General features: G+C 30.8%; 1 long non-coding RNA gene across 1 annotated transcript in view; it reads right to left on the bottom strand.

Moving 5' to 3' along the window:
• LOC136832431 (uncharacterized) overlaps window positions 1-7500 on the bottom strand; it is a 330314-nt gene that overhangs the window by 314301 nt on the left and 8513 nt on the right. The gene's annotated exons all lie outside the window — the stretch shown is intronic.

Here is a 7500-nt window from a genome sequence, read left to right as displayed (position 1 = left end):
CTGTTAATAAATATATTAAAAAAATTTACTTTTTCTGCTCACTATTTTCCACTATTTTCACGATAAATTTATTATCTTTTATTCATACAAAACACAGAACTGGAACCATTTTTGGATTACTGAAAATATCGTTTTGAGAGAGGAGAGAGAGAGAGAGAGAGAGAGAGAGAGAGAGAGAGAGAGAGAGAGAGAGAGAGACTTTCTATCTGCATATGATTAGCTTTGAACAACAATAATATCAAATATCTGTTCTGAATTTCACGATAAATTTCAGTTCAGAACAATATCTATCTTTGGGAGCTAAGTATCATCTACATTTTCATACAAAACAACAGAACTGTCCTTAAATGTTAATATAAGCCATTTTTAGTTAATATGAAAAAGTATCGTCCAAAAAGTATCATTAAAAGGCATAATCTAATGAAAAAATATCTCTGTGTGTATGTTTGTGTGTAAAGCACTACGAAATGGAATTTATAAAATTGCTGGGATCTATGAGGTTTCAAAGGAAATTGTGTAAAGGGGTTTCAGGACACAAAACTCGTGGTTGCACAATGAGACAGTTGTTAGGAGAGGGTGGAAAGTAAGATGGAAGGAAGAAAATATGAAAGGAGGCCCAGTAAAGAGGAATGAAAAGGGTTGCAGCTAAGAGCCGCAGGGACGCCGCAAAGAACCTCAATTAAGTAATACCTACAGCGCACAGCGTGAGGTGCACTGCTGGCACTACCACACTACGGGGACACTATAAAAAGGTGTGGCGAATGATGAAACTAAATGCTCATTTTGCAAACATTTCCAAAAATTCTGCCCAAAAATTGACAAAACAAAGAACCGCTGTGAAAGCCGATGACAAATGACGATTCGCCTGTCACAGAATCGTTTCGCACTGTAGCCAAATGGCGGCTTTTATTGCCCCAAGGGGACGAGGCGCGGCGAAGGCTAGTTTTTGAATACTAGTTCCGGTGACCACCATGATTCACATTCATTCTCCAATAAATCCCGATCTACTGGAAAAATATTTGTAAAGTGTTTGACATAAGGGGAGAGAATTATGACATCGAAATTTTCTTCGTTCCTGAAAATATAATTAATCAGAAATTTGCGGATCTATAACAGAAACCATACACATAATATATATATATATATATATATATATATATATATATATATATATATATATATATATATATACATATATATAAAATATATATGTGTATATGTGCGTACATACATAATATTTCAGCCTAGATACAATAATATGCCCACTTGCCTTTAGGATAGGTCTATTATAATAAATATATCTATAGGTATATATATATATATATATACAAACTTTTATCCTTCTATATATATATATATATCCAGGACTATGGCGACGCGGGTTCGTTTATATATCTCTTATTTCTTGCGTTTGGATATATAGCTTTATAATTTATATATATCCAAAAAATATATATATATAGAATATATACAAGTTATAGTTTACAGCATTATATAATTATTAAAATACACATATATATGTATATATATATATATATATATATATATATATATATATATATATATATATATATATATATATATATATATATATATATATATATATAAATGAGTTTATAGGCATGTATATAATTATTTCGTAATAAATATATATATATTATGTATATATATATTATATATATACATATATATACATATATATATATATATACATATATATATATATATATATATATATATATATATACTTCTTATATATATATATATATATATATATATATATATATATATATATATATACATACACTAAATAAATATAAAAAGACCACATAAATTAATCCAGTATTTTATTCAGAAAAATCACTTAGCTTCTTTGGCTTATAGGCTTTTCCTAGTATTGTTCTTGGTAATCAGATGTCAATTGTACCTTTAATTAAAGCGGAATGAAGTTAAGACTGATAATGAATCTTCTGTAATTACGTTTTGCTCTCGGGCGACTATGGTCTTTTAATAAGCTTTTGTGTATTCATTAATCAGATCTTCGCAGAATTATATTGTTTAAAGCCGATTAGCTAACGAGGCTGGCATTCATTTCCTATAAATCATAGTTAGAAACATTTAATAATTTTCAACAGACAATGAAAGGAAGAAATTATAAAAACATAGGTTATAAAGAATATATATATATATATATATATATATATATATATATATATATATATATATATATATATATATATATATATATATATATATATATATATATATATATATATATATATATAATATATATCCCTTGTTTAAGTGGAACAAAATTAAAGTATTTTTGATTATCCTTATTTTTTTCGAACATGAATGTATTTTGTTAATATATTACATTAATCTATTAACCTGTGGCATATACATTTCATGTTATAAAAATAAGGATCAATCAAAAAATACGTATATATATATATATATAATCAAAATATATATTAATTTTGTTCTATATATATATATATAAGTAACGCCCTTTGTTTTGGAACAAAATTAACTTTTGATTATCCTTTATTTTTTCGAACATGAATGTATTTTTATAATATATTAATATACCTATATATATGAAAAAATATTTATATTTTATATATATATATATATATATATATATATATATATATATATATATATATATATATATATATATATATATGTACATACACTGTTCCTTTCAATGTTTTGTTCTGTGTTACTGAATTTAATACAGTTATGGTAAAGCGATGCGCTAATTTTAAATATACACTAAGAAGTTCCTTGTCATTTTAACCCCATATTTCTTTACCTGAGGAGCGTTTTGTAATTAGAATAGTAGGCTACATAGCAAAAGCCTTTGGGTTTATTTAGCCACAGCATTTGGGTACGATAACGATTTTATTGTTCATCCTGCATATATGCAAGGATACACATGCATACATACATACATACTTGCATGCATGCACACACACATTTACATACATATATAAATATATGTTAATATATTTATTTATATATATATATATATATATATATATTTATATATATATATATATATATATATATATATATATATATATATATATATATATATATATATATATATATATATATATATATATATATATACCTGAGGTTTGTTGCTACTACGTGAACGAGAATAATCCTTCCTACTCAGGGGAAAGAGCACAGGCCCCCCAACCAAACCCAACCCCTAACCTTATGTAAGTCAATATGACTAGGAAAGGGTTTCACTACTTCGTAATGAGACCAAGCAGTCGCTGTCATAACAACCTCCTGGTGGATATGAGGAGGTTGTTACCATGACTCTCCTATCGCTGGGCAGAAGGGTTAGTTTTTAAGTAAGAGCAGAACATAGGAGAGAGATAGGGTTTACAGTAGTATCCTGTATAGGAGGAAACCAGAGAGAAGGGATGACAGGCTAAAGAGCTAGAAAAACTGCCGATGAAATCAATGACGCGCTATAAAGAACATTTGACAAAGTGCCCACTGAATGGTGCTCAAGGCTCTCTGCAAGTATTTCCCTTCACGTTTATGTAGCAGTGCAACTAACAAATAACCAAGCGACAAAAGGACAATGTTGAGGCTCCAAAGACCCAGAAAACACACATGCTTCTCGCAGGAGATTGGGAACATTTTCACCCAGGAGATTGGGAACATTTTCACGCAGGAGATTGGGAACATCTTTTGGCCTCTTGAATATTCCACGCAATAATGAAATAACATTTTGGCTTTATATCTACTTTGGAAAGACATGAAAAAAGACGTAGTAACGAGAAAACGACGTAATTCAAAACTGAAATTAGGTTGCCTTTACATTTTACAAATTATCGTAACTTATCTCGAATGTTGTCTTTGATTTATTTTCATTCTTGGATTCCAATATGCAGTCAGAATCCACCTGGACACTGTTATGCTTGTTGAAAAACGTACAGAATATCTTTCTGAAGTAATTTTACCTTCGCCTTTACACTGGACAATAATTTTGAGCTAAGGGAAGTACAATTACCTTAAGGTGCAAGAGTGCTAATGTGGTATATTTATCTGCCAGCCACTGACATCCCTGTTGAAAAGTTTAGTGGGAAAAGTTTCTAACGTTTAATGAAATCTTTCATACATATATATATATATATATATATATATATATATATATATATATATATATATATATATATATATATATATATATATATATATATAGAGAGAGAGAGAGAGAGAGAGAGAGAGAGAGAGAGAGAGAGAGTAGGTATTTTGCCTTTAACGTGAACATTTTTTATGGTCATGCCTTCTCAAAATTAGTTTGCATAATTCAGGCGTTAATAACGTTAGAAACCTTCAAACTGCACCACTTTTCAAACTTCCTATGAATTTCAATGGGTTTCTGAATTTCAATGCATATATATATATATATATATATATATATATATATATATATATATATATATATATATATATATATATATATATATATATATATATATATATATATATATCCTGATGTTGATGTCTGCAACATACTACAGAGAAAATATTCCCTCTCAGTTCCAAGATGAATTCAGGTTTCTTCTTTAATGAGCATTAATAAATACTTTTTAAAGGAGAGATCTAATAAATGATATCATCTAAACTTTCTTTGCACTGAATGAAAATATTCTGTCCAAATATAATTGGCAAAAACTTCTTAATGTTCAGGACCTGCATGAATTTTGATTCATTAGGCTCTTCATACATATCTCTTCTCTTTATAATTATCTCAAGTGTCTTACGAAAGTTACAAGTAATTTTCCATCAGGGACAAATGAAAACACATCCCAGAGATCAAATCTTTCTTTCGCCTGAGAGAAACTCGTAATGAGATTTAATCTCCCGAAAGACAATGAGAGAAATGGGACTGAACGACCTCGGGTATTACCTGAGAGCCACAATGAGCCAAAATGAGGAATGAGAGTAGCAGTAACAGTAACAGTAAGCAGCAGTAGAAGTAGTAGTATTAGTTGTAGTAGTAACGAATATTTCAGCCACATCTAAGACTGAATGTGAAATGACATAAAGTTAGCCACTAGTAAGAAATAGCTGTTTCAAGGTAATACTTTACTTTATAAATCAAGATATCGTCCAGGTGAAAATATATATTTAAGAAGTCTTTATTATTCAGATGATGAACACTCTTCATATGGAACCCACAGGGCCCATTGACTTGAAATTCAAGCTTTCAAAGAATTGGTGTTCAATTAGGGAGAAGTTAGAGGAGGTAAAGGAAAATACAGAAAGACGAGATCTCCCTTATTAAAAAGATAAAAAAAAAATTATTAAATCAATAAAAAAACAAGTAAAAAATGAGCCTAAGTTTCTTCGGCGAAATCGAGTTTTCTGTACAGTGTATAATGCTGTATAAGCCATGGCCCACGAAGCTTTTAGCCACGGCCCGGTGGTGGCCTGTCTTATAGCGTTGCCAGACGCACGAATATGGCTAACTTTAATCTCAATTATTATGGCTAACTTTAATCTTAAATATTATGGTTAACTTTAATCTTAAATAAAATAAAAACTACTGAGGCTACAGGGCTGCAATTGGGTATGTTTGATGATTGGAAGATGGATGATCAACATACCAATTTTTTGCAGCCCTCTAGCCTCAGCGGTTTGAATCTGAGTTCGGACAGAAAGTGCAGACAGACAGACAGACAAAGCCGTCACCATAGTTTTTTTTACAGAAAACTAAAATGTATTAAAATGTATTAGGCATTTTTGCAGAGACTTTCTACTACCAGCTCGTGCGGTACTTCTGGGATATCTAATATCTTCGCATACCAACGGATATGTTAACCAAAATTACGATGTTTTCTCTTAGTGCGCTATACTAGTTCTCGTTATTCCCTACATCGGCCCTTGCCTTTAATATGGTACTAGCAAGAGAAATAGGTTACTGTCAGGGATTTTTTTCTTAGAGAAATAGGTCACTGACGGGGATTTTTTTAGAGAAATAGGTCATTGTCAGAGATTTTTTAGAAAAATAGATCCCTGCCAGGGATTTTTAGAAATAGGTCATTGACAGGGATTTATTTTAGAGAAATAAGTCATTGTCAGGATTTTTTAGATAAATAGGCCATTGTAAGGGATTTTTTTGAGAAACAGGTCATTGTCAGGGATTTTTTTTCATGCAATGCAAGATCCACTGAACCGAGTAAAAAGTAACTTTATATTCGTTGCTTCAACTTGAATTCTGTTCGGATAATTCTACTAAAGCGAGAATTACGTAATGTGCATAACGATTACTTTCACTAACAGAAGATAGCTGTAATGACGTTCGCTAGTATAAGTGCCCAGGAAAGAATGAGAGAAATTCGATAAAAAACTAAGAAGCGCGAGTCTGACTCACGTCAAGTTACTAGAAGTTGTACAGGTCTAAGCGTCTATTCATAGTAAGCTTCAGAATCGACAACACTGAAGAAATGATTAGATACTGGATGAAAATATATACTCAAGTCCTCAGACTTTCAGGTTATCATATACGACTCAGTTCGTCATTGGCATTTTGAATTTAACCTTCACCAGTCTTGTTTTTTCCTAAATTAATTATCTATCAATGTTTGTCCCTGTAATGAGTCTTCCAATTACGGGTAAGTGTAAGCAAACTAGGATATAAGTAATAAAAGGGGTTTATTTATGTCTTGTGATACCGAGTGTATAACCCGTCCCATATTACTAATGAGAGAGAGATTTGACAGAGATGATGACATTACGTCATGTCGGGGAAATATCATCGTCATTATCGCAATGAATTAATGTCATTAGGATGAGTGCTCTGTTTCCACATCAATATCTATAATTGCTCGTTCGAGATTTAATTATATTATCTTTTATCAATTACTTGATTATTCATCACTGAGAGTAAATCTCACGAGTAATGTCGAGTTGCATCTAACATAATCGTATTATTATTAAAAGTTTGAATTTTGTTTATTTTTAAAAAATTCGACTCTGAGGCAGAAGAATATTTTGTACAAGGGGCCGAGTTTTGTTCGGTTATCTGATGAAAATTTAGATATTAGAATAGTTTCGAGGACATCAAGCTTTATCCTGTACTAAAACTGCACAGAAAGGTGTTAGTAAGAGATACACGAATGAAAGACATTACTTTTAGTAGCTAGAAGTACACAGAGACCACCTAAAGCTGCAAGAGAAGACAAATGAAAAGAAACCTGAGTAGCTAGAAGTACACAGAGAACAAGCTGTGAAAGACCTAGAATAGACACCACCGAGCTGTGAAGACATTACTTAGTAGTGGAAGTACACAACATCATCAGCTGTGAAAGACATTACTTAGGTAGTAAGAAGTTTTACAGGAAGAAAGAAATTCTCAATAAACAGGAAGAAAAAGAAAGGAAGAAGAAGAAGAAGAAGAAGAAGAAGAAGAAGAAGAAGAAGAAGAAGAAGAAGAAGAAACTGCCTTTCGTGAACCACCCAAAG

The sequence above is a fragment of the Macrobrachium rosenbergii genome, chromosome 49 (genome assembly GCF_040412425.1).
Source record: "Macrobrachium rosenbergii isolate ZJJX-2024 chromosome 49, ASM4041242v1, whole genome shotgun sequence".
Taxonomy (NCBI): domain Eukaryota; kingdom Metazoa; phylum Arthropoda; class Malacostraca; order Decapoda; family Palaemonidae; genus Macrobrachium; species Macrobrachium rosenbergii.
This window is presented reverse-complemented; position numbering and strand designations above follow the sequence as displayed.